At 41.4% G+C, this 27,163-nt stretch overlaps 1 long non-coding RNA gene across 1 annotated transcript; it reads left to right on the top strand.

Annotated features, from left to right (window-relative positions):
* Positions 1-4,472: 4,472 nt before the first annotated feature.
* On the top strand, positions 4,473-26,429 carry LOC130595840 (uncharacterized). Its single transcript, XR_008971407.1, has 3 exons — positions 4,473-4,531; positions 7,661-7,740; positions 26,307-26,429. It is a non-coding gene; the product is annotated as an uncharacterized LOC130595840 (long non-coding RNA).
* Positions 26,430-27,163: the final 734 nt, after the last annotated feature.

Below are 27,163 nucleotides of genomic sequence, written 5' to 3'. Positions count from 1 at the left end.
TGACTACACTGAAGCTTCTGTGTTGTTGGTACTGTGAAGAGTGACTTCAGTTTGGTGACAAAACTATTTTTGCCTTCAGGGACTTGTAGTGTGGGTCAAACCTGCAAGAGGTTCTCAGGATGGGGCTGAACCACTCAAAGACACACACTTTAACAGCAGGAGCTTGCTGCAATTTCTGTTGCTTTTAAATAGGACATTATTATATTATTCTTGCCTTCCAGAAGGAGAAATTAGAGCATATACATCTGTCCATGGCTCCTAGGCTGATATTGGCTAGTCACACCTCAGAGAATACAGACCTGGCTCCCTGAGCACATTGCACCATCCTGTGGCCGTACCAATCCTCCAAGACAGTCTTTCAATCATCACTCTTGAGCACTCTTGGGTTTAAGGCTCTGTTTTCATGTTTGAAAGGCTCTGAAGGGAGTGTTAGCTTCCCAAGCTGAACTGGTTCTCATGGCTTGTGGTCATTTTTAATTCCCCGGGAATGGTCTCTAAAAGCAACATTTCTAACATCCATGTGAACAACTTCTCACTTTCCCCATCCTGGTTTTCCTGTTTGCAACTGAATTCCAGGCAGGTTTTTTCCTCAAAGCCTACATTTCCAAAAACAACCACCTTAAGCAAACAAAGAAGAACCAAAAAACAAATTAAAATTCCTCCATAGTCAAATCATCCTTTTGGCATCTTTTCAGCACCATTGCAAAATGCAAATATCTTTCAACATCACTAGGCAGACACTTTCTTAGAGAGCAATGCTATTCCACCACATGGATATTTTGCACAAATGCAACTCATGTAACAGGTTGCAAAAGCCTACACCGTGCAGCAGGGAACATGAGTGACACAGGATCTACCAGTTTAACAGGTTACTGCACACCAGTTTTGTTGTTAGGAGCTGAAGTGTTAAACCTCATCAGCTTCACCCAACAGCATGCTAAGGGGGTGCAATACACCCAGAGTGTAATAGATCCAGAGTGTAATGCATACAGGGCTACAGCCATCTCCTCTCACTCCTTAAGCCTATAGTTTAGTGTAGATGTGTCCGTATGAGCCAGTCATTGGGTGTCCAATTAATGTCACTGTGTGGAGAGTGATTCTTCATCCTGAAGTCAAAGTCTAAAATAAAGAGAGACAGTTTGTCTTTTTCTCTTTTTTAACTGTAAAAGAAGGTAGGACACTCATACACAGCTTGTGTAGTGATCTGTAGTATCGAGACAGACACACTGGAGATGTTTAATATTGGGTAAGATAAAGCCAGTGGCTTGAGAAAGGATTTTTGGGAAAACAGCCAGTACAGTAACAGAGCCTATAGAGAGCTATAGCTAAGTCAGGGGCTGTCTGCTGTAGGGTAAAATAAATTGCCCTCTAAACTCCACCAACTGATTAGATCTCCATCAGGTATATTGGGAGCTAGGAACCTAGGTTATACATAGACAGCGATATTTTTGATATGGCATAATTTAGCCTGCATTTTAAGACACATTAGGTGGGATTTAGTCATAAACATAAGCTCTACTGAAAACTGAGATGCCCTAAATTATTTATGGTACCCAGATAAGGCTTCAGAGGGGACACACGAGCTGCAGGAGGCTTGTGCCCTTCTGGACAAAGAGATGGGAGCTAAGTGGTATATAGTAGAATATCTAAAACTATGAGGGAAGACAAACTTTGCACTGAATTAGGCGTGAATCTGTTACATTCCTGAAGTTAGGAAAGACATCTCCATATGTTATTTCAGTCTAGATGGCAGAGAAACACAACTCCACTTCAAATCCAAGGCTCATATACAAGACTCAAGCCCCACTGCTTGAGTCCTAACCTTGCATTTTGCAGTGTTATCTTCATCTATCAGTTCAAACTATTTCAATTATTATCTGATGAAGGGTTCTTAGCCAATGGACACTGAAACAATAGTTTGATAAGACCTCTGAAAATAATTATGCCATCTATTCCTACGAATTTCAGCTGCTATTGACTGTCATTCTTGGCAGAGTATCAAGCAAGATCAGGATTATGTTCTGCTAAAATAACAGACTATTGTAGCCCAAAACTTTAATTCCAACAAACAAGGTAAAAGGCAAAAGGGGATAATATCAGATAAGGAATTCTTAGATGTTTAAGGTGGGCTTCAGGGTTCCTGAAGGAAAATATGGGGGGAAATTAGTACCATCCTAAAGCAGACATCTAAAATAAGTGATAACCATCACTCTGAACTCTGTTCCTGTCAGGTGATTATAGAGAAAGCCATAGCTGTCTAGTGCAGACTGAGACACTTAATTCTCAGCCATTTCTATTAACTCATCTGGCAGATACCCTGTAACTTCATCCAAATAGTCCCACCATATGCCCAAAGAATTTTAAACACAGATTATTATGGATATATTACTTGTCAATTTTTGGTATTATTTGGGCACAGCACAAGTAATGTATATGTGAAAGAAGGGTATAAAGCTCAGAAGAAAACTTGAGTACTCCTCAAGACAGTGTTAAGCATTGATAGGGAGCACTCTATCTATCTCTGTCCACTGTAATCCCAAAAAAGATAATCATCAAGTTAACATGACCTAAAGGAATAATCTAGAAATCTGCCATGATGGCAGTTGCTCCTATGGAAAGGAGAGAGACAAATTTCTCTGTTTGGTAAAGATGGGGGATGTCACAGGCTTGGAAGGCACCTCTGAAAGCTCAAGTGAGATATAAGCCTCATTATCCTAGTGGTAGAGCGGGAGAAGAATTAGTGAGGAAGAGAATAGTATTTATTATTGTCAGTTGTAGAAGGCTTTAAAAAAAAACAACAAAAAACACATCAGAAATGTTTAATCCAGCCTTAAATTGGTGACTTCTTGAGTTTCTTTCCAGTTTTCCTTTTTTTGTGATTCTTTGGAATGTCTTCCAGATTGCTGGTCTGCCTTAATTTTATTTTTGCTGACTCTCCTGATATTGCTTTTTTTTTTCTGTTTAGACTGATATATCCCAAAGGTATCTTTAAACTAAAAATGCATAACCACAACCTTAAATGCATCCAAACCACGAAACCAGTCACTTCTTTTCCACTTCATTGAAATTTCTGGCTCCTGATAACTAGTTCCTAAACAAAACTATTATTAATTTAGCATTTTACTTGGAGGTTGTTTAAGGGAAGTGTTTGGAGAAAGAAAAGGTGTGGCCATTATCAGGCTTTCCTAAAGGGGTGCTTAAAATACAAATTATTAAAGGTGTGGTAGATGATGTCTTAAATTGTTAGGTTTGTGACAGAGAGATTCTAAGCATGTGTATTAGACTCTGGGTGTGTCTAATGTGTGTGTCTAATGTATGTGTCATTTGAATTAAGACTTAGTTCTGGGTTCTCTAGGAGACCTAGATGCCTGAAGCAGAGATCAGTTGCATGTAGTTCTCCTCCCCATCCAAGAAAACATCCTTAGAGGACTTAATAAGCTAAAAGTTGTAATTAGAAAAATGGACTTCATATTGTGGTTTAAAAGAGTGAATATTTTATTTTTATTTTTAAATTATTTTTATGTGTAAAACAATTCTCAGAAAACTGTCAAGTAATACTAATTAGGACATTAAGAGTAGGTCTTGCTGCTCTCTGTCAAAAAAAAAAAAAAGGAAAAATAACCACAAAAAATAAAAGAAGACAGACAAAGAGCCTAAAACCTTCTTCTAAAAGTAACTGGACAAAAGATCTTAATTTTAAGATTTTAAGGAAGAACTGAAGAACTCATCAAATGAGTGAGCCAGGTGCTGAAGCACAGACAATAAATCTGGGGATTCCTTTAATTTTGTATTTTCTTGGAAGGTTGTGCTTTGAAACGGTGGTTCAGCAAGCTCCCTGGCTGATGAAACAGACAATGTCATCATGGCATCATGTCTTTGTTCACCATGATAGTCAGAGTCAATCTCACCATCTTCTTCACAACAACTATCAAGTAACAAGCTTCACTGCTCAACCCCTTTAAGGTTTTGGGCAACTATATCCATAAAAGTGAAAGGAACTGGGCCCCTGGAACCCTGGGAAGTGATGCTTTTTGGCATAATGGGATGTGGGAAACAATTTGCATTTGACACCAGAGAAGGCATCTGGTTTTCATTAATTGGGTGACAAGGCAGGAAAGCTATCAGATGTGCTAATTTGTTGGTCTGGAATGTAATGAGATGGGGTATTGAGGATGTTCTGGTACTGTCTGAGGAGGAAAACTACCTAAGGGGTTTCTGAGTCAAGGCTATTTTGACAAGGAGAATTTTGATGAATTTTAAGGTCACAGTAGCCGAAATGGTGATATTAATCTGGAAGTGGTGTAAATACATATGAGTTGGTATTCAGCTAATGAAAATGGGTATTGTGAGATAGATGTCTCTTAAATGCTGTCAATGAAAACATAAATTCAGTAGTTTAGGTATTAAAAGGATACAGTTTGTTGAATTTTACTCTTACAGCATTTTGAGTATGTTATGTTGTTTGTTTTGCAGGACACGAAGGTGAGAAATCTGAATGGGATAGTGAATTCCCAGCAAGGTTTTGCCTTGTGTAAGTGCTTCTTTCCTTTGATTAACAACACTCACCTTGCTGCTTGATTTCTATTTCAGTAACAGTGTTATTTCTTGTAGTAATCTGAATGGGGATAATGGTAAGCATATCTATCAAAAATGCAAACTATTCAACCAAGCATCAGTGTAGGATAATAACATTCTACCTTCAGCAACACTCCAGCTACGTTTTAATTTCCTCCATTATGGGGGCTGTTTTAGACAGCAATTCATCTGACTTGATTTAGATATTTGTGTTACGAAGAAGCGAATTTCACTTTTATTTCCTCAGCAGTACTGACTATGGTGACTTATAAACTTTTGCATGTGCAAAGAGTCTTCTCTGACTTACTTATTTGCAGGTATTTGCATATACTTAAAAACTTTAGCCACGTTATCCCTTAATTTTCTCCCGAGAAGCTACCCACACTAAGCTCTGTATTAAAATACCTCAATTTGTCAACATTTTCTTGAAAATGGCCAATTTTTTGGAAAGCAAAAATGTAGTATTAATTGTGACTTAGCCTGAGTAGGCAATATAACATTGTACTGTATCTCTCATAGGATTTCACTGGTGGTTTTATTCATGGCAGCTCCAAATAGATTTAACTGAGTGAAAAGGAAACTCTGTTCCCAGGCTATTTTTTATTTAATGATATCCATTAAAGTGGTGTCATTTTTCAAGATAACAAATAAACATAGTGACCACTAAAATGGAAACCGAAGAACCTTTGTGGAACTCATTCAGGAGATATGCTTGACAGAGCTAACAGTTGAGATTTCATGATAAAATGCAGATCTAGGTTCCAGTCTCAGTTTTACTAGGATTTTCCATCGCGACAAGTCATATAGGGTGTGGGATTTTCCATATCTATAATGCCCACCTATGTCAGGACCCTGAGTACACTAACAGGCCTGAATTGCACCATCCAGCCTCACCTGGGAGCTCCACTCTCCACTCACTGGTCCAGGAGGTCTGCTTAAGTTTAGTGAGAGTATAGACCAGCCTGGGCTGTGGTTTTCCTCAGCTCCTGGCTTGTTCTGCCCACAAGGAGAAGCCCTATTTTGCTGCTCTATGATATCTTCATCTATGATTGTCATCTCAAGCTCTGTATAGTCAACAGAGACAAACAGAACATAATTCATCTTACTCTTAAATGGACATATAAAACATTTCAGACAAATAGAGCTTTGTTATTTGCTTATTTTTCTTCAACAGAACATTCAGATACAGCTGTAACTTTTGGCACGTGGAAGTAAATGGAATGCTTCCCACGTTTTGAAAATGGCCAAAGGATCAAATCAGCTACTTCATAGTTCCTTTTTCATTAGGTGAGTCATGGTAACAGCCCAGTACTGAATTTTAAGTCCAATGGTGTTGGCAAGCTTGATGTGTTTAGCAGAAGCCACCGCCAGAGAGAGAGGCTAAGAGCACGCACAAAAGAAGCAGAATTGAGCAATGAGTGGAATCTGGGCAGAAGCCTAGCATGACTACAGGCAATATTGAAGAGCAGTAGATGTGCAGCCTTTTCCCCTAGAGAGGAAGGAGAAGAGGTCAGAAATGATTAAATGGTTCCTCCAAAATGTGTTTCACACGGCTAATAAATGTCAAAGTGCTATGGAGCATCATAAGACATGGACAAGGAAATGGACAAGATACTAAATACTTGGGAAAACAACAAAAAACTTCCCTGACCTGGAAGCCACAAAGGCAAGCTGTTTACAGTGCTTTTGAAAGAGAGAGCTGTTGACATGCAATGGATACTATGGCATGCTGCCTTTTACACGCCGCTTCCATGACAAATGCCTCTAGCCTTTGGACGGTTCAGAGTAAACTCTCTAGTAGGAGGGGAAGGAAGAATGTGTGATGCTAAAAACAAAGAACTAAACAATTGGAGGAAATGCCTTTGAGATAACTCCTGGGGAGCTTGCCTATCTCCTTACCTAATAAAATTAGTTTCCCTGGCCTACATAAATTTACTGAGACTGCTTTTCTCCTGGCACTTTTCCAGACTTTGGAACCAGTGCCTAAATGGTGCTGACACAAATGATTTCCCAAAGAAAGCTCAATCCTGCCTCCTGTCTTTCCTCAATTAATAATTTCATATTAAGTCAATGAGAATCCACGTCTGAAGTCCTTTCCAAAAGCAGGTGGCACAGGAAGCTGCTGTCACTAATACACTTCAGCAATCTGTAGCTACTCATAAAACAAGGATCCCTGTGGGTACAAGTAATGTCAAACAACACCAGTTCCCTTGCTTGAATGCCTGGTCTTCAGATACACCTGGGTCATCTGGAGGCAGTGTTTTGGTAGGACTCGCTCAGAAAAAAGATTTGTATTCAAAGTGTAGTCAAATATGGCTTAGTCAGTAGGAGTACTTCTATGACTTGTTAAGCACATAGGTCATTGAGGACAGAGCCTTTCCTTTAATCAGCCAGACAGAACCTGGAATCAGCTTTCACTAAAATGATATTTTCATTCATAGACCATTAATTTTGTGTGTTGATTCAACCTCTAATACATTGAATACACATGGCCTGAATGTATGTCATGAAGCCATCTTTCTTGAAATCATCTTTCTTAAAACCATCTAATGAAGACTATTCCTAGCTTGTGTTGAAGCAGTTGTAAACAATAGGGTTTGGGTTCTTTTTCTGCTGCAACCTGGAAATTGTAAGCCACAGACTGACATCCAAGATATTCTTGGAAAGGTCAAAACTTGCTAAAGGAATTTAACAAAATATGACTTACATCCAGCTTTGAAAAAACATTGAAATGTTGCCTATCTTTGTCCATTTGAGTTGGCAAAGACATGACCACACAGAATACACACACTGTAAAAACAGGCATGTAGAAAGACTTATTCTTTACCAAAGTCTTGACTGAAGAATGTTTATAATTTTGCTTCTCTCTCTGTATTTGTCACCTTCCCCAGAAAGTAATGTTTTACATTTGTGCGTCCATTAGATTTTGTATAAATTTCATTCATTTATCAGCTGAGAGAGACAGCTAACAGATAGCTTACATCATTGGGTCACCATGCCCATGAAGGTCATGGGAAGATTTAAAAAGGAATATGAAGTACTAGCATCTTTCTTGCAGGTTTTTTTTTTTTTCAATATATTGCAGGAAGTTGGCTCCTCCAGGATATGGGAACGAGAAGTGACTTCTACCAGTAACAGCTGGGTAGAAGGCTGTGGATGATGCAGGTGACTACAAATAAGCTAGACACTTTTGGTTTACTTCATAGTCCACAGATAGGGTACAAAGTATCAATTTTCCTTTATTTGGATAAAATAAATTAATCCTCAAACTCTCTGCCTATCTATTGTTTCTTTATTGAATATGACATCTGTTTAAAATGTGCCTATATTTTATGTTGAATATAAATATCTTTTGGTGCACTTTGATCATGGCTGTAATAAAAAATAGCAGCTCAGTTATTTCTGCCCAGTAAAAGAAATGCTAACAATTACTAACCCAAATTGCTAATGCAGTACTGCTCCATTACTGAACAAACTGAGCTGCTTCTGACACATACACTTGCTTTGCAGGACAAGTTGATTGGAAAGTCAAATAGAGTATCTGAACTGAGAATGTGAGGCATATGGACTGTGTAACACAAGCTGTTTGCAGGATGTAAAGCAATTCATTCTAAACAGAAGTGACTGCTGAACCACAGCCAAGTTTTGAAGTGTCTGCCTTTTCTGGGTTAAAACATGGAAGAAGGGCACTTGGGGATAAATGTGAAAAAAAAAGAGTTTTAGGAACTGTGCATAAATGATATCTCCATCCCACCTCTGCATGTTCTCATACACAAGCCGTGAAGTCATTAATAAGAACATATAGGGTAACCAAATGCCTACTCCATCTGCCTTACCCTCCTGTGTGCGGGGAGGGGCAGGAGCTCCCCGGTCTCTCAGTCAAAGTGTCAGTGCACCAAGGGGATTGCTGGGAGACAGCTGTGCCAATTTACACCAGCTGAACATCTTCCTTGGAGAAATACATCTAGGAATCTTGAGGTCCATCTCTCACACACACACCCCGTCCAACTTGCTTAGCTGGGAAGTCTAAACATCATTTTTAGGACTGTACAGTCTGTCAGGAAAACCTCACAGCAGCCTCACAGCAGAACTTGCTGGGCTGTGAGAACCTGGACATTGAGCTTGTCTCAAACACTGCTTTCATTTTTCATTATTCTGCAATTATTCAATATACACTCTTATACCATTCTCATTACCAAACAAGAATGCTGATCCTCTTGCTTTGGGAAATATACAACATCTGGAAACAATACTCACATGTGAAGCTGATAACTGGAGTAAAAGAAACAAACAAACAGCAAAAAAATAAAGTCACAAGTTAACAGCTCCACCTTGTACTCAGCTGAATTCTTCTGAATTTGCTTAATATTAAAGTCAGTTCTATGGGCTCTGTATTTATCAGGGACTTATATATTAAAACAGCAGCCCAACCTTCCTTTCTGTAAGCACATGCGCTGTTAGTAGTCAGGGATGTAAGAATAGCTGTATGTGTTCAGTCACAGACCCGTCCAGCCCAGTATCTTATTTCTATAAATATTCAATGTAATTTCCAAGTGCGGATGCCTCAGAGACTGTAAGGATAGACAAAGAGCATAGTGATAGTTCTCCAAATATTCTCCCAACTTCGAAGAATTTACAGTTCAAGTACTTCCTGAAATACGGGGGCTGTCTTTCTTCTCAGTAACTCTTCATTGATGCTACTTCTATGAACTCACCCATTTCAACCCTGAGCCCATGGCAACTTTGAGTATCCAAAACATCACATTGTGGGGAGTTGACATCTTAATAGCTCACTCCCAATTCTCTGCTGCTATCCTCATCTCCTCCTAGAATGGGAGATGATTCTTCCTTGAAATGCTTTCTTCCATCCTTTAATCATGAAAGCAATCTGGGTCAGGTTACGATGTTTAAAATCCAAGTAAATCCCACCACAGATAAACCAGGCAATGATGACTGATATTTCCTTTCTGTCAGAAAAGACCCCACAAATTAATCAAAAGAGCAAATCACAGTGTTGTAGCAAGCAGTCATGTTTGATTAAAGTTTTGGAGTTCATACAAACAAAATATTTTGCTTTCAGATCTACTGTTTGACTTTTTTTACTGGACAAAAGCAGGGGATCAGACTAAATGTCCACCTGCATGGTATAAATTTGGCTGGTACTTGTGGTCTTTCCACTCCTGCTATAGATGTCTGTATGAGACTTGTCTGTCAGATCCCAGCAGTCTCTGAGCTTCAGGAATCGGGCTGTTAGGCAAGCAGAAAGGAGTACATGGCATTGAGCAAAAAGGGCAGATAAACAGGAGTTGAGGAGATTTACACACGCTAATTCTTGGATAAACATTCTCATCTGGACTCCGGTCTATCAGTTACAAGCTGGAAACCTTGCCCTGCCTGAAGTTCAGGGCGAAGTTTCCCACTCATGCCAACTCCTCCTAAGAGGAGTGTCTTCACCATCCTCAGGTTTTTCCAGCACAAGAATTAGTATTAACTCCATTTAATTCAAAATTAAAATGAGCCACAGAACATTTACCTCTGCAGTCCATCAGCAGTAGTGGTACCTGAGCCTAGATTAGTACTTTGAGACCAGGCTGCATGAGTTGTTCTTGAAATACTGGTCCAGTTTATTGTAATCATCAGAGATCATCTCTTATGTTTCTCCACAGCCTCAAGCATTCATGTTCATACATTGCTGTGAGCTATCAGTCATCCCAGCAAATATCAAGCTGAACCTGCCTTGCACCTTCCCCAGCCTTTACTCTTAGACTTTCTCCCATCTCGTGTCCCAGCATACTACAGGGATCCCCCATCATGTTATCAGCTCTTGCATATTCTTAAATACTGAAGATACTGATGCTAAAGCAGCCTTTTGCTGTTCTTTGATTTTGGTCTTTCTTGCCATTTGTTAAAAAAGAAGAAACAAAAGTACCTCTTCAAAGTGATGTCCTACATCCACTTTTAGGCACTGGAATAAAGACCAAGGTTTATGGTGAGAGCAGGACCAGCCTTGCAACTTGTGTGTATTTCAGCTCAGAAATCAGGTTACTTTTCTCTGAATATGGGCCTTGGAATTTAGCCTAAAGCAGTCTTTGGTTGTAGAAAGTTGCCTGTTGTTTTCAGGCTTGGGCTGAAATATAACACTCATGAAAGATTCTAGCTTGTGCAGTTTAGATAGTTTATTATGCTGTGTCTTGAAGAAGAGATATGAAGTCCTCTCCTGATCATCCCAGGTTCTATACTGAAGGTGAGTTATATAAGCTATAGAATTCAGGACACATCACGTATTATTGCTTGAGCACACTGCGACTTACAGCTGGCTGTGCGTCTGTCTTTTGCAAAGCTCAGGTCATTAAATGAATGCAAAATCTCAGGAAAACATGGGCTAGTACCCACGACTGCAATTTGCTCACAGTAGGCAAAGGATCAACTGGACTTCAGTAGTTCACAACAACAGACCAGATCTCTTTTCCTTGCTCCAAAAAGGACAGTTGCTTTGAAGCAATAGTGACTAAACACATTTTTTTCCCTCCAAGATAGAAAAAAAAAATCCTTATTTTTTAAAAAAATAAATAAACCAAACCCATCAAACCTTATAAATGAAAATTAAGTGAAAAATCCCACTGAAGGAGGATTTGGAAACAAGCCTGCCTACATGACATAGTGTAACTGGTATCTTTGATGGAGAGGAGCATACAGCACCAAAGTGCTTACAGCACAGTGCCCTCTTGGATTGCTCTGTACTTGCAACAGTTGCTCAGAACCAGGAACGCTCAAATGCATCCTCTGTACAAGTCAGCAAAGGTGATTTTGGACATTGTGCCCCTCTGCATTGCATTAAGCAACACAAGAAGGATCTGTGGGCTGCTGCCCACTGCAGAAGTTCTCAGTCTGGTTCCTCCCCACCTACTCCTGCAGTGGATGTAACAGGAGAGGAGCTTGTGTCACTTTCCTGCAGACGTGCTCCTCCTCCTTTCCTATGCCTTCCTGATCACGGTCATAGGGAGATGATAATAGCTGTATTGCTGGGAGCACAGCCACGCTTTTCCATTTCCTCCTTTCTTGGAGCTGTAGGGTGCAGCTATCAGTGAAATGATAAATAGGAACACTGAGCAGCCTCCCACACTGATTTGCATCCTGTGGAGAGGCTGGGGCAGAGCCAGAAACACGGCAAAATGCTTTGACTTCTCCAAGAGGGGAGGGACGTGAAGGTGCAAGAAGACCATGTTCAAAAGCACGCAGCACCACAGTTCTATGATCTCATCAATGGTGAAACCCTTAAACCTATAGATAGCTCAGTGTCCTTCTCAGGAATGAAAGGTGTGCTGCTTCTCCCCTTCTGGAGGCTGTAGGAGCCCCTTAGCCCAAGGGTGCAGGATTTATGAAATTGACTGGATGGAAACTGAGTTTCATGGCAGGCCCAAGGTGATGTTGGAGTAGATGTCATTCCTCTCTTTGCATGCAGCTTGCCTTACCAGAGGTTAGCAGCAGAGAGGGAGATGTGAAATACATGCCAGAGAGCAAAGTCATGGTGCAAGAAGCATGCTGGTGTGGTGCCAGCCAGAACCCAGAAGTGTTGCCTCCCTCTCTGTGATTCACTGAAGAGCTGACCTTAAAATATGCTATGTTGCTCTTCCTCAAACAGAGACTGGTGTCTCCCAGCATGATCCTTGCACCTCACAGAGAAGGTGCCAGCACTTTCCTTGAAAACCTACACCTCTGGCACCCTCATTCAGATCCCTGAGAAGTGCAGAGCACCGCAAGCTCTGGACATTCATTCCTGATGACTGAGAAATGGGTTCAGAGGAATCATCATGAGCCAGAAGGATTTGAGTAAATAAGGTGTCAGAAGACACCAGATTTTTCCACCTGTCCCCACCCTTTGCTGACAGCACACAGCCATGTCACTTCAGGTTACGGTGTCCAGATGCATCCTTCTTGCCAAGGAACAACAAACACCTCTGAGGTGGTCTCTTCTCAAGCCCTGTGAGGGCAATTCCTCGTGTTGAGTGTGTTTCCCTCCTGACTCATTTCCTGTTTTGCTCAGACAGAAGAGAGGCACCTGGTGACCAGCATGTGCCAAAAGTTGCATCTTTGGGGTTTGGAGAGGGTTAGTGGGTTCCCTGGATCACCAGACTTCTGCACTTGCCAGGAAAAACACCAGCTGACCTACTAGAAAGTGGGGCAGACGCTTGGAGGTTTGCAGCTCTTCAAAGCCTGCTGGTGTGTCTTAAACTCTACTGCTCCTGGAAGCCTGATACCCAAAGTTCATGTTCCTGATTGGGCAATAAGATAACATCTGTCATGCCATGAAGTGGGGTGGCACCTGTACCCCTCTCTCCACTGTGTACAGTAGTGGGTGGAGGAGGAGACTGGGAAACCCACCAGGCAGAGGTGCATAATCCTCACCAGCACTAGGACGCCTGTCTGCCAGCTCTTTCTGTCAATTGAAGTTAAAGTCCCAGAGCAGAAGAGAGAAGAACCACGGTGTGAATACCCAAATCAAGGACCTTTGTAAGGAGCATATGGTGGCAAATTATACACTCCTAGAATGGTTTGGGTTGGAAGGGACCTTAAAGCTCATCTAGTCCTAAGCCCCTGCCCATCATGGACAGTGACACCTTCCACTAGACCAGGTTGCTCAAAGCCCTGAAGGGGTGAGCCATCCAAAGCTTCTCTGGCTAACCAGTTCCAGTGCCTCACCACCCTCACAGCAAAGAATTTCTTCCTAATATCTAATGTAAATCTCCCCTCTGTCAGTTTAAGCCCATTCCCCCTTGTCCTATTCCTACCTGTCTTTGTCAAAATCCCTTCTACAGCTTTCTTATGGGCCCCTTTAGGCAGCTTAGCTGCTCTAAGGTCTCCTGGGATCCTTCTCTTGTCCAGTCTGAATAAGCTCAGTTCTCTCAGCCTGTCTCCATAGGAGAGGTGCTTCAGCCCTTGGAGCAACTTCATGGCCTCCTCTGGACTTGCTTCAATGTCCTTATGTTGGATGCTCCAGAGCTGGATGCAGGACTGCAAGAGAGGGTCTCACAAGAGTGGAGTACAGAGGGAGAATCCCCTCTCTCGATCTGCTGGCCACATGGCTAGTGATTCAGCCCAGGATATGGTTGGCTTTCTGGGCTGCAAGTCCACATTGCCACACATAACTAACAGGATGAGTTTTCCACTTAGTGTGGGGGGCATCATGGACTTCTTGGTGTACAGGGTAGCTGGGAGGGAGACAATTGCTTCTCCCATCCTTCTGCAGTGACAGGTGTCACATCCCACATTGTCCCTGACCCTTCACAGACACACTGCAGGAAGAAAAATCTCCGGAGAAGAAAGTCACAAAATAGTTTTCTCTCCTTTTCCATCTGTTTTAAAAATACACAATCCCCCACACACACACACACCCCCCTGCCCCCAGCAATACCGATGGACTCATCTTGGATACCTATATGAGGAGTCAGGGAAAGGCAGAATTAGACAGGATGGCTGTTATTAAAAAGCTGTCCCACCATGTGACTCCGAGAAAACATTCTCCAAGCCTCTCCTGAATAACGAGAGGCTGTTACTGCCAGCTAATTAGCAGCAAGCTCATGGTTGCTGGAGTCCCTTGCTGCAAGTAAATGAAGTAAGAACAAAGGAAATGGAATCTACTGAACAGAAATGTTATTGGGGGTGGTAGCACAGGACAGTTCCAGGAATAAACTTAATAGGCTTAGTAGTATTTAGGTGTAACTAACAAGAGCAGAGGTTCACATGCTGCTTGTTAATTCATTCCATCCTCTTGAATGAAAGCAAAGAGAAGGGACGTAAAATGAAGAAATCCATGAAGTGTAAGAAAAGCAAACATTTAAATGTCTTCAAAGGGAAGATAAGTTATTTCAAGCAGCCTGTAGATATTTACCCTCAAACAGATCTTCAGGGGAAAACAAAGCAAGATTGAAAGGGAAGTAGGCAGCTTAAGGTGTCAAAAGGTTTGGAGTCAGCCTTCATGTCTGCCGTCCTTCCCCGCAAACCTTAGACAAGTCACTTCATCCAGCCTATGTCTTTCCACCTTCTGCTCCTGTCCACCCTCCTTGTAGATACCTTTGCCATGTGTTTCAGCGGAGAGTCTTGCAATAGCTCCATTGGGGAAAGCTTTTCTGTAGCCCCACTTATTCTGAAGCTGATGTTTTCATGTGTATTTCTTTACCTCTTCATACTGCCTGTGATAGGGGGGTTGAAATTGGATGATCTTTAATGTCCCTTCCAACTCTAACCATCCTATGATTCTGTATGATTCTATGATCCTATGATTCTATAATCTTGTCTGTGAGTTAGTTGATTGCTTTTCTAATCATTGGCAATCCTTTTTATTAGTAATTGATAAACAGTCTTCTTGAAACCATGAGCCTTCGTAAAGAATTGTTACAGGACAGAAGTAAGCCTGAAGCACAATTTTTTTGTACAACTTAAGTTCCTTACTCCCTTTGGCTTTCAGGAGATCTCGGTGTTCAAATGACACCTAGATCCTGGGCCTGACAGCTCCACAGGGGAGGGTTCAGGTCTGAAGATAAATCCATCCTTCCTTTTAATCCACAAGCAGCCTGGGACCACTGCCCTTGAGTATTTACTTTTTCCATTATTTGTACCCTTGCTCAGGCCCAAAAAGAAAGGATACTGCAGAGACTGCATAGGCAGCAGCAGTGTACTGCCTACATTTTGAATCAGTAGGTGTTCCAGATTCTTTTATTTCAGTGATCTTTATCAAAGAAAAACCTTCTTTGAAAATGTATTTAGCTGAATTTTATCTGAACTTTCTCCAGCTGTAAAATCAGGATGAATTCTTCTCTTACATCTTCTTTCTTACTTTTTTCTCTTACAGAAAAAGAAAGCACCATTTCTGTGGTAAGGTATCTCCAGGGTGAAATATGTCTTGGACAATTGCAAATTTTCAGCCCAATTTTCACAGTCAAATTATAAACCACCAAGAAAAGGTGGAATTTACAGTTTAGATAGTAGATTGCTTATAAAATTAATGATGTTAATAATGGCAGCCGTAAAAAATATATGGGCAGATATAAGTTCATGAAGAATAGAAAGATATTTATTTGCTTTGGTCAGGGAGAGAACCTGTGATTAAGTCCAGTGGCCTAATGAGTTCACAGCTAATGGGTCAGCTATAGGACCTGTCCATGTGCATAGTCTTCAGATGTATGATGTGCTCTGGCTTAGCTAACCCTTAATGGGAAAGGGGTGAGCTTTGACCTTGCATTTGGGGTGGGCAAAAGGCATGCTCATACAACTGTGTAATGGATGGCAGTTTTAAGCCACATTATCTTGACTGTGTTTGAGCTCTACCTCCTCATGGTGAAAGTAAATGCTGTAGGTATGTGTGGTTACACTCTGTCATCCTGGTCTGAGAAGGTGGGGAACTGAAACTATTTTTGGCAGCAAGAAATCACTAAATCTGAAGGGTTTCAGTCTCATTTCTCAGCCCAGTTGGCATACCAGCCATGGAGCCTGTGATTACATGATCACCTCGTAAAGGACACTAGCCTCACCCTTTTGTATTTTATGAGAACACAATTAATTTTTTCTTGCACATCACTGATGAGGTCCCAGTTGTAGGATCATCACTGGTGGTACAAACCAAAGAGTTAGAAGTGACCCACTGGGGCTTTCTTGCAATGTTCATCCTTGACACTGGTTGCAAGAGAATTACTTTTTGGTTGTGGATGGAACCTGTAGCATTTGTAAAACAGACAGCTTGCAAAATAGATGTAGACAGTAGGTTATGGTGGCCACCTATAGTCTTATTTAATTCTCACAGGCTTCATCCTGCATTCTCTTAATTTCTGTCCACTCCCTGCATATTCCCATGCCCAGGCTGTGTTTAGGCTGTATGTCAGCCTTATCAGACCATCAGACCATTTTCTGATTTCAAGCTGAATGACAAGAAACCTCTTACACAGTGTGACTCTCACAGGGCCTGTGAACTCAGTGAATCTGCTCTGTGTAGTAGTGAGCTCCTTAGATGACGATGAAAAATGTTTTTTTTCTCAACTTGTGATGTTCTGTGTACTGAGTACGCACTGGTTTCCCTGGTTCATAGCCCTCTTTTGCTAAAATTTGAACAGATGATTCTATGATTCTGTGATTCACCTAAACCCGGTTCACCTAAGCACTAACATGGCAGACTTTACAATGTACCATACAATTGTCCTGATACTTATCAGTTTTACAGAGGGAATTCAGCAGTGGGACATGCAGCTTGAGGGTGTCAAGCAGATGATCTTTGAAGTCAGGAATTGCAACTGAAGAGGTGACAGCCTGAAGATGTTCATCCCAGCTCTCCGGCTCTTGGTTCCTAACTCATAGCACAGCTACATCAGGAGTTATCATCACATATGATTTTCTTCAGTCCAGAATCAACAGGATAAAACTCATGAAACTAGTTGAAGCAAATCTGCTTGAGTTCCCACTCACATAACCCATTAAGTTGTCACTGTAGGAGATATATTGGTTAAATGCATTGGATAGTCATCTTAAAACAGTCATCTTAAATCATTACAATTGGCTCTACAGCTTATCTAAACATTCAGAACACAACAGATTTCTTTGCTTTCACAGACAGTAGGAACTTTAGGTCTTTAAAGTAGAGGAGTCTTGCTGATGTATTGGTTGAACGCATTGGTAGGTTTTAGTGGTTATTTGGAGGTTAGGAGGCCTTGTATTTGTTTGTTGGTTTGTTTGGGTTTTTTTGGTGTGAGAGTTTAATAGAGATAAAAACAAAATCAAAATCACTTACGTATCACCTAGCAATCCAACAGTGAAGATCCCCAGGATCTACACAAAGAGAGATCATTCTATTGTTATGTCTATAAGTGGATTTGGGTAGTTCTCCTTAGTTATCCAAGCTGGAAAGCATTGGATGCTGTTTACTTATTTTCTCAAATAGAAGTATTTCTTTTTAAAGAGAGATCTCTCATTCTGTCCTGAATGGACAGAGAGCCTGTCCATTCTGGGGAGAAACCCTGGAGTCAGATTTCTTTTCATGGTTAAATCTGTAAGTCACATTCTGCCACAACTTTGCTGTGGGCTAAGGGATGAGAGCTAGAAATGTGCAAATAGACACATGGAAAGCTCTACTAGGGACTGGAGACGTCACTGCTGGTACCTATGAGAAAAGTTGGTTAGGCAGGGGACAACATTGCAATGAAAAACTGACAATTCAGGGTGGACTCTGAAGTTAGAAGACAGCTTCCCCAAAGGGTCTTGTATAGATAAAGCAGTACTCTGTACTATTATACAAGTTTCCTCATGTTCTGCTCATGTGTGATAATTTTCTTACTGATTCAAGACATCAAGCTTCTTGCTGTCCTGACCTGCCTGCCAAAAAAGGACAGTGGTATTGGTGTCCAAGAAGAAAAAATTACTCAACAGTTTATTCCCCTGCATTGTAATATGTATTCTACATCACATTTTTCCTTCTCCACTGGTCCCAGATGACAAAGGCTCCCCCTCTGCAAGCTGCAAAGCAGCCTCTGTTCAGGAATGTCATTACTAGAGGGGCTTTAAAATAAAGCAGGGCACACAAAAATGTGATGACTTGTCAAAAATGCAGACTGCAAGGTGTTTAAGGCATGAATTTCCTCTTAATGAAGCCTCGCCAAGGGAATATTGCATTCAGCCTGGAGTGCGAGCGATGATGTATCACAAATTTATGGCTGTCCCCTAGTGTTTCGCAGAGTGAGGAAGGGGGCGTGAAAATAGTCACACAAGGAAGGGCTTGTAAAATCACCACCATTCAAACCATTGCTTGGCCCTAAGCCATAGCTGTCAGGGGTTTTCAGAGTACTGGGGTGCAACACAGCTCAGAAGGACCACCGATTAGATGCAAAAACCTGTGTGGATTTTGTCTGGGTGGGCAGCCCACAGATGTTTTGGGTGGGTAAGACATTGCAGGGGTTTAATCATTTTCATGGGCTGCATTGAAAAGGAATGCGCTGAAATAAGTTATCAGTCAGAAAATTGCTTCGGCTGATCCCAACAGTCACATTCATCTCTTCTGCCCCAAAATAAATGGCCTGTTAATTCCATCTGAAACAGAGGAGAGGTGATGGCTTCAGCAATGGGGGTTGTGAAGTCTTCCCCTCTTGGCAGATGGGCTCTTTGAGTAGAAAGAGTCAGTCACCATCTGTCACTGGGGCTGGTGCACATGTGTATCAGGCATCTTGTAACATTCATCACCTGCTCATTCCTGACTTGGGAGGGGGAAGAGAACCTTTTCTGGCTTGTTCCTGGTATCCACCAGGGATATCATCCACCATCCATAGCTAGGTAAGGGTGTCTTGGAAAGCCAAATTCAAGTGTGAGATAAACACTGGCTTGTGCAAAATTTCCTCAGTCTACAGGTAGATACAAGGTATTTCTATTGCTTGAGTGAGCAGGAATTCATTGATATATATGTGGCCATTTCAGCCTGGAGGGACACAGCCTGGCAGTGATCAAGCTCAGGTCAGATATTTATTCCCACAGTTCCTGCAGCCGGAGACCAACCTCAGGTAAGATTGTGGGCATTCTTCTGCTCCATGCTCCACATACCACATTATTTATTGTTCTTTATTTTGATAATAGGTCTATTGTATGTGGGGGAATTTACAGAACAGGAGAAAGACTGCATTTATGAGAGGAGAAGGGAGAAGTGTTTGCTTTGGCAGAGCCCTGAACACAAAGGAATTATTCTAGAAGATACATGCTGCTTTGCTACCATGAGATATTCTCCTTGCAGCCCTCCTGGAATAACCCTTGAGAACAAGATAGGATGCAGGATGGGACAGAAAAAGAGGTCAAACTTTACAGGGTTCATGAAGCTGTCTTTCTTCCTACAGCCTCACCAGTGACTTCCAAATTTGCGTGAGGTCAGAGCTGGGGCTGGCACTGATAAGGATGTGAGTGAACTTGTCTGCACAGGTGGAGCACGGGGATTGATTTTCTTTGGGTTGCATTTTCTAACTGGCTGCGTTTCACCACTGACGTCCTTCAGGAAATGGAATGTACACACTGGGCCATGTTCAACATCATTTAGAATCAGCAGAGTTGCAATAGTGACAACTTTGGTCCTGTAATGTTAAAAATGGCTCCACAGCTTGTTTCTTTGACTACTAAATAACCTTTCTTTCCGCATCATTCTTCTTTCAGGGGGGAAAGATGTCTTGTAGTGCCTGGAAGAGTGAGATTGTCACAGGCGATACAGGTAATTGCAGAAAGGAGCGTTGTATCTCTCATTTTATTTAGAGGCACATCAAGATATGAGGAGGTGAAGCAGGTCACACACCAGGTCACTGGGATTAGAATTCATGTCTCTTGATTCCCAGGCCAAGCCTTAATTTGGAGCCAAATTTGACTTGACAGTATCCTTTTAAGCCTGGAATTTTACAGGCTATAAATGTAAAATGATCAGTTCTGACTAGAACACCTTACTAACATTAACAAATGGAAAAAAAAAAAAAAGAAGAAGGAAAAAGGAAAAAAAGAATAGCATGAATGTATTAATTTCATGGGCTGATCTTAGTCCAAAGAGACAAAAAAGGTGGAAAAGAACCCTAAACCTACAGAATATTTTCAATCAGAAGTCAGACTTTTATCTTTCATGATTCCAAATCATTTGAGATCTTTCACAGGTAATTTGAAACAGCTGACATTTTCCCTACATGAAAGAATAAATATTTAATTTGCACTGCCGATCTGGGAGGAAGAATTCTAATCTTATTTGCTTAGCTTCAGCAGAGACACATCCTGCAAGATCTTCTGTAATTACTGCCTCAGTACTACACATGGCGTAAATAATTTAATTAGGAGTCCCAAGGGGGAGGATCAGTCAAAAACAATACAAACCCAGTATTTAGAAAATGGGGTTTAAGTTCCATCCACTTTTCTGGGTTAGTGGTTCCAAGGTGGCAAAAGTCAACAGCATCGTAATGTCAGTTCCCGGAGGTATCTGGGATAATGGTTTCCATAAAGACAAGCTGGTGGTCCTTCCTAGTTAGATGCCTGTCAAGTCCAAGCCACTACTGCTCTTTTGAAGCTACTAGTCATCTCTTTGGCAGCCTCTGTGGGAAAGTCAAGGGTTAAATGTATTTCTGAGGAAAGCAAAAACTTGATTGTCTGAAGGTGGCCATATGAAAGAGCCCAGCAGGCAAGATTTAGGCCAAATCTACAATAGTCATGATTATATGGCCTTATTATTAGATTATATGTCCTTCTTCTGTCTCTCTAACCCAATTTTTGGAGTAATTTTTATCATTCTTGTTTCTAACACAGTTTTAAGATCAGTTGGGAATGGGGTATAGCAAAAATGATCACAGATTTGGAAAAAAATAACATGATTAAAGATGGAAAGAAATAATTTTTTATTCTGGAAGTAAAAAGACAGAGGGGAAATCAAAGAACTTAAACTATCTTATATGCAAGGCCATATACTTTGGCTAGAAAAAGCAAACCAATACTTCTTCAGGGAAATGATAAAGTAATGGGACAGGATTTCTTTGTGCTACTGAAAATAGTCACAGAAGCAGCTGAGTCAAGGATTGAGTATGTTATCCTGATATGGACACTTAGAATGGGTTCAGTGAATCTTATTTTAGGAATGCTTGTTTACCTTGATCGACTACAAAGGGAGCCTTAGGTAGGTAAGTTCATCTCTAGATGTTTAAACAGCACCAGTTTACAGAGAGACAACGTGAATATTCATAGAATCATAGAATTATAGAATAATTTGGGTTGGAAGGGACCTTAAGCTCATCCAGTTCCAACCCCCTGCCATGGGCAGGGACACCTTCCACTAGACCAGGTTGCTCCAAGCCCTGTCCAACCTGGCCTTGAACACTGCCAGGGATGGGGCAGCCACAGCTTCTCTGGGCAACCTGTGCCAGGGCCTCACCACCCTCACGGGGAAGAACTTCTTCCTTTTATCTAACTAAATCTCCTCTCTTTCAGTGTAAAGCCATTCTCCTTGTTCTACCACTACATGTCCTTGTAAAAAGTCCCTCTTCGGCTTTCTTGTAGGCCTCCTTTAGGTATATTGTCTTTGGAAAAAGCTTTCTAGTGCCACCTGTAATACAGTGAAAGGATATGTCACTTTGGAGAAGGCATGGAACCTTTGTTACTAGAGTACAAGTTATATATGAATATTTGCCATGGTAAAATTTCTGTGTTTGATGCTTCCTTTATGTGAAGTACAGCTTATGATTGTTGAGATTTCTTTCAGATGGTTTTCTGAACCATCTTTCTTTGGGTAAGAATATGGCCTCTGCCAGAGAGAAGGGTTCAGAGATACTCATCCAAAGTTGACAGGAATTACAGAGCTAGGAGCAGAGATGTTGTTTAACATCTAACAGAGCACAGACCAGGGCTTACTGCCACAGTCCTTTTGTAGGATTTTAGGTGAGTCATCAGGGGTCTGTCTGATTCAGTTGCTCACACATAGGGCCATTTGACATGTCCTCAGACAGTCTGGCTGCTCACCAGCTCATGAAGGTTTCCCATGGGCCTTGTGTTAGGTCTGTCAGCAATTTGTGCATGTTGCACACCTGAAGGAACCCAACTGGCTGCTGCTATTCACTGACAACTGAAACAAGCTCCTAAGATTGTTCTACAGCCAAGGAGAGATGGTACTTCCAGTGAACATTGTTCTTCATGTACTCAGTAAATCACCTGCTGAAGCTGCCTCTTGCTCTCCCTGGACTGTTGGTTTAAGAATTTATCTTGCCCTCTGACTGATTTGGCAGACATGCAGAAAACACACAAACCCAAATATTTCTTCTCTGTCCAAAGTAGGATATTTCTTCTACAATGCACAATTTCAGATTTCAGTTCAGAACAAGCATGGAAAATAAAACAGGATCTGCATTTCAGAGAAGCGTGTATTGGTTTTCCATCACCTGAAATTTGTCATCTGCTGGACATTCTAGTGATGTCACTGTCTCCATAGTAGCAAACTGACATCACTGTGGGAGGATGGTGGATGAAGTCAGGGTTGGAATTTGCAGGTTCATGTAGGAGATAGCCTTGAAAAAGCAACCAAGTAGAAGAGAGGAGTGAAAACCACAGACCGTAAGTCAAATGATTCGTATGTGCAGTATAATTCATAATTTATGTAAATTATAGTTCCAGCTGAATGGACATCTTGGATGTCATGTAAAAATAATTTCTGCATAGGATGAGTATGCAATATAAAGAAAGTGTGGGAAAAGAGAACTAAAATCAGCATATTCTTTTTCCAGACTGGATGCTGGATCACATCACAGCCTCTAGAGTAGAAGCAAGGGTTGGAAATGGACCTTTAGAAACTTAGCTTGGTGCAATAGTATTTTCCTTCTACCCCTAAATATCTGGTAAAGATCATAACACAATGGCCCAGGCAAAATGTAAACCTTCAGCGTATTCATTTAATTGTGCTTCCTGCTTTCCACTCTAGTATTCCTTGGTTATCTTTTGGGGTTATCTTTTTTGACAAGCACCTGTTTTCCGCCATACCAGGTTCCATGATCATAAGAACCTCAGTTTTGCATAAATTTCACCAATGATCTTGGAATTAAAACTGAGATTCAGTCTGGTATTGGTGCCCTGTTTGACAATTGTTCCTTGGCTTCTGACACTTTTTATTCCTCTAGCTATCTCTGTGATGTTATGGTGATCTTCCCAAGGCAGTGACAGCCATCACGTGTACATACAGACAGACTGGATCACATCCCTGAGGTACCAGCACGCATATCAGCCACCTATTACTAAACATTGGCTCCATCCATGCTGCAGTCTGCATCTGCCTTTTTACTCTTCAGTCTCAGTGCAATTGGCCATACACACATGGATATCTCTAGTTCAAATGGAGACACTGACCTGTGTGGTCTTCATACAGTAAAAGGGAAGATTCAGGTGCCTAAATAGGCACCTAGTACCATTTGGTAGGCCATGGAGTGTCAACATGCTAGCTACTCCTCCAGAGGGCTGGATTACCTGTAAGTCTTGTGCTGCATCTGCCAGACCCGTATCAAACTCCCACCCTCTTTGGCATCTCCAGTGACCTCTGGCCATGGGTTGGCAGCTGATTTATGCCCATTTTTTACTTCTAACAGAAAGCAGATGATTCCTGTTGAGAGTTGCTTGCTCAACTCACCCAAGAAGGCATCAAAAGAGGGAAAGAATTGGATTTCAGCTCCTTAGTTTTAGAGTCTTGGCTCGAACTACTGCTCTATCCTACTTCTAGCTCTGCTGGGTCACATCTAAACATGTATGCTGGGCCTGCCCGCTCCCCTCTAAGCCCAGGACTTTTATATCCCATGCAGGGCACTTTGAACTAATTCCAACCAAGTCAGAAAGAGACATTGTTTCCTGTTTCTACAACACAGCCCACTCCTTAATCCTTTTAACCAGCTACTATTGTGCCAGCTTGTCCTTGTGTTCCTGTTTGACCTCATCTTGATTTTTTCATCCACAGGCTCCATTTCTACCCCCTGCAAAAGGCATGTGCTTTAAACCAGTAAAATGGAGTGTCATGGTAATGACTGCTACTGCTGAACCCAGGACATGGAGTTATGTGCTTTTAGGGAAGAAACTCTTGCTCACGTACACATAAACACACACACTCTACAGGTCAGCCTTTGCCAGTGGTTTCACCTCTTCCATTCCCCAACCAGCTGTGATACTGAACAAGTCACTTAACCTCTCACTGTCTGAGTTTACCCAGCCGTAAAATGGGGATAAAAATACTTCACCTACCTCAGACAGGACACGTGGTTTAATTCCTTCATGTTTTCAAAGTGCTTTGAGTTCCTGAGCTGGACAAGAATTGCCTTAAATTTTCTCAGGTGACTAAGGTTTGCAGTGTTCAATTTGACATATATTAAAATGGTCTTTCTTGTGCTTGCTTGATTGCTTCAACACCAGAACTTGCCAGGAAACCTTATGCAAATTGTTTGTTTGTGCTTTTTTTCTTTTAATAAGGAAAATGATTTTTGTGACAGAGAGCATGTAGCTCAAAGAATCATTGTGTATTAGGACCTGGTTGCTGAGATTTTTGTCCTGTGTTGCTGTTGTCCAACTACAGGCAGATGCTGCAGCTTATCAGGTAGACACATAGCAAGATCCAATGACAAAGAGCTAAAGTTCAGAATATTCAGGTTCAACTAAATCCCTGATTTTTTAGAGTCTGGGGTATTAACCACTAAAACAATTTCACAAGAAGGCAAATTAGATTTGCATCATCAAATGCCCTTCCAAAAGTGATGACCCAGTCCAGGAAGAATATTTTAGAGGAACTGCATGGATATCTGAACTCTCTATTACCTTAAGAGTAAGTTCAGACCTCTGGTGTGAACTCTTTTATTGCCTTATTAGTAAGTATAATGGCTGCTGCTCTGTAATAGCTCCCCTCCCACTTCCCACTACTTTTCCAGGCTGAAAGGTTAGGGATTACATGAGTAAATATGGCATTTTTATTACAGTGACCCCTGATAAGGTAAGCAGCAAGTGTACGAGCTAGATAGAGATGGCAACTGAGAAGTACCAGGTAAAAGGAAATCTTCCCCTTCTGGACACAGAAGTAAGTGATTCTCCATCATTTACCAAAAAAGAAGACAGAAGCTGGCTGAAATAATTGATTTTCATCTGTCTTTCCCATTTTCCTCAACAGCTACATGAGTTTTGGAGGCTGTGCAGATGCATCTCTTATTTTTTTTTCCCCTCACTTTTCTTTAACATGCTTGCTTCATAACTTTTTTCACCTCTTCTTTCCATCCCTCGCGCCAGCTTCTGCCATTCACTTTCACGTTACTGTGCCCTAACAGCAAATTAATCACCTAGTGCCAAAGGCAACATACATCACCCTGTGGCTGCTCCTTCTGCTTCCACCCATGACCTTTAGAAACAAAATAGCCAAGTGCAAACAAGAAGAGATAAGGGCTCATTTCGAACACAGCATTCTTATTTGCTTCAGGTGTGATTTATAAAGTTGTCACTGAGTTCTGTTGGCAGCTGCTGATGCAGTAGGAAAAGTTGTTCCTGTATCCCACTCAGCAATGGGAAGTTATTTAACTCTTAAATTTCTGGACCAGACACATCCAACTTCTGGGCAGAGCACATCACTCAGGGGATCCGTCAGGTGCCAAGCAGAGCATCCCTTCCAGAGCCACAAACCTCACAACAGCAAACAAATAAATGGTTTCTCCTCTCTTCTTAATAATCTGCATAGAGTATTTCCATCAGTTCCTCTTAGGTTCTTTTCCCCCAGCATTTTCTTAAGTACATACAGCTGTCCTAGTCTCACCAGTCTTTGTGAGTGATGCCAAAGGCTCCTTAGCCTTATGACACTTATCCCAGCATGCAGGTTTAGTATTTCTCTCTCCCCCACCCCCTTCTTGCCATTCATTTGAGGACTGAGAAGTGGCTGTAGGTAGAAAGTGGCATTTAGGTTGTTTTTACAGACATTATTACACTGTCAAGGCAAGGTGTAAGGCAAGGCTGTTGAAGAAAGGGATTTGACAAGTGCATTTATTTTAACAGGCAACACAATTCAGCCCATTTAAAAACAAGGCAAATTTGCAAATGCTTCTGGGAATCAGCTCTGCAAATACTGGTGTCCATAGGTTCTCTAAAGTGTAATTAAGGCAGGAGTTGATTGACTGAAGAAAAATAGAATGTCAGCAATGAAGGCAATTATAGAAAAAAGCAGCCCCTTTACACTACTGTTCTGTTTTGTGTTCTAGCCTAGAAATTTCCTTAAGAAAAAACCTTGTGGCCTAACCACTCTGAAGCCAATAGTAAAACCCTTCACTGGCTTTAGCACTGCCAAGATCTAAGCCCCAAAATAAAGTCAATATCAAGGAAGGCTCCAACAACACTGTTTTTCAACGGTTTCCTTTAGATGACCCTCCTCTAGATCACAGTGACAATCCATAATTACAGCAGCCTGAAGATGGCTTGAACTGGGATAATCCAACTCTGATAAATGCATGAGAATTATCTAGTGTAAGCTTCACCTACATCAACTCTCCAGTTCAAGTTCTCCCAGCATTGTGTGCCCTTGTACCATGATTTGTCTTCCCTCACTCTGCAGGATGCCACTCACCACACTTGGCAAGCATGTTAACAAAAATGGACACAGACCACAGTGCCCTCATAGAGAAGGGCTTCCTTCATGGAGACATGACTCATCTCTGTAACCTCAGAGCATGGCCATTCCTTTAGCACATAACCTCTTGTGCCAGCCTCTCACATCTCCTAATTCAAAGAATATAGTACTTGGATCTACACACCATGTACAGAATCGGTTTTCCAGATTACACAAACCTCACAGAGAAAGCTCTTTCTTTAGATATCTGGCATAACGTACCCAAACTCAGCCTGGCTTGCTTCAAAACTTTGCTAAAAAAACAACCAAACAAGCAAACAAAAAAAAAAACAAAAAACCCAGGATAATAAGTTTTCATCAAATTCATTAAAATTAACCAAAATGTATTTCTTGACAGCAGCTTTTTTCCCTTTCAGGGAGGTTTGGAAGGAGCTTCTACCTCCAGAGCCTCACCAGTGGGAGATGTAGTATTAGAAACACAACCAGGCAACT

This window comes from Pezoporus wallicus, unplaced genomic scaffold (genome assembly GCF_028554395.1).
Source record: "Pezoporus wallicus isolate ANWC-B61680 ecotype Strahan unplaced genomic scaffold, APGP_CSIRO_Pwel_v1 contig_8057, whole genome shotgun sequence".
In the NCBI taxonomy this organism is placed as follows: domain Eukaryota; kingdom Metazoa; phylum Chordata; class Aves; order Psittaciformes; family Psittacidae; genus Pezoporus; species Pezoporus wallicus.
This window is presented reverse-complemented; position numbering and strand designations above follow the sequence as displayed.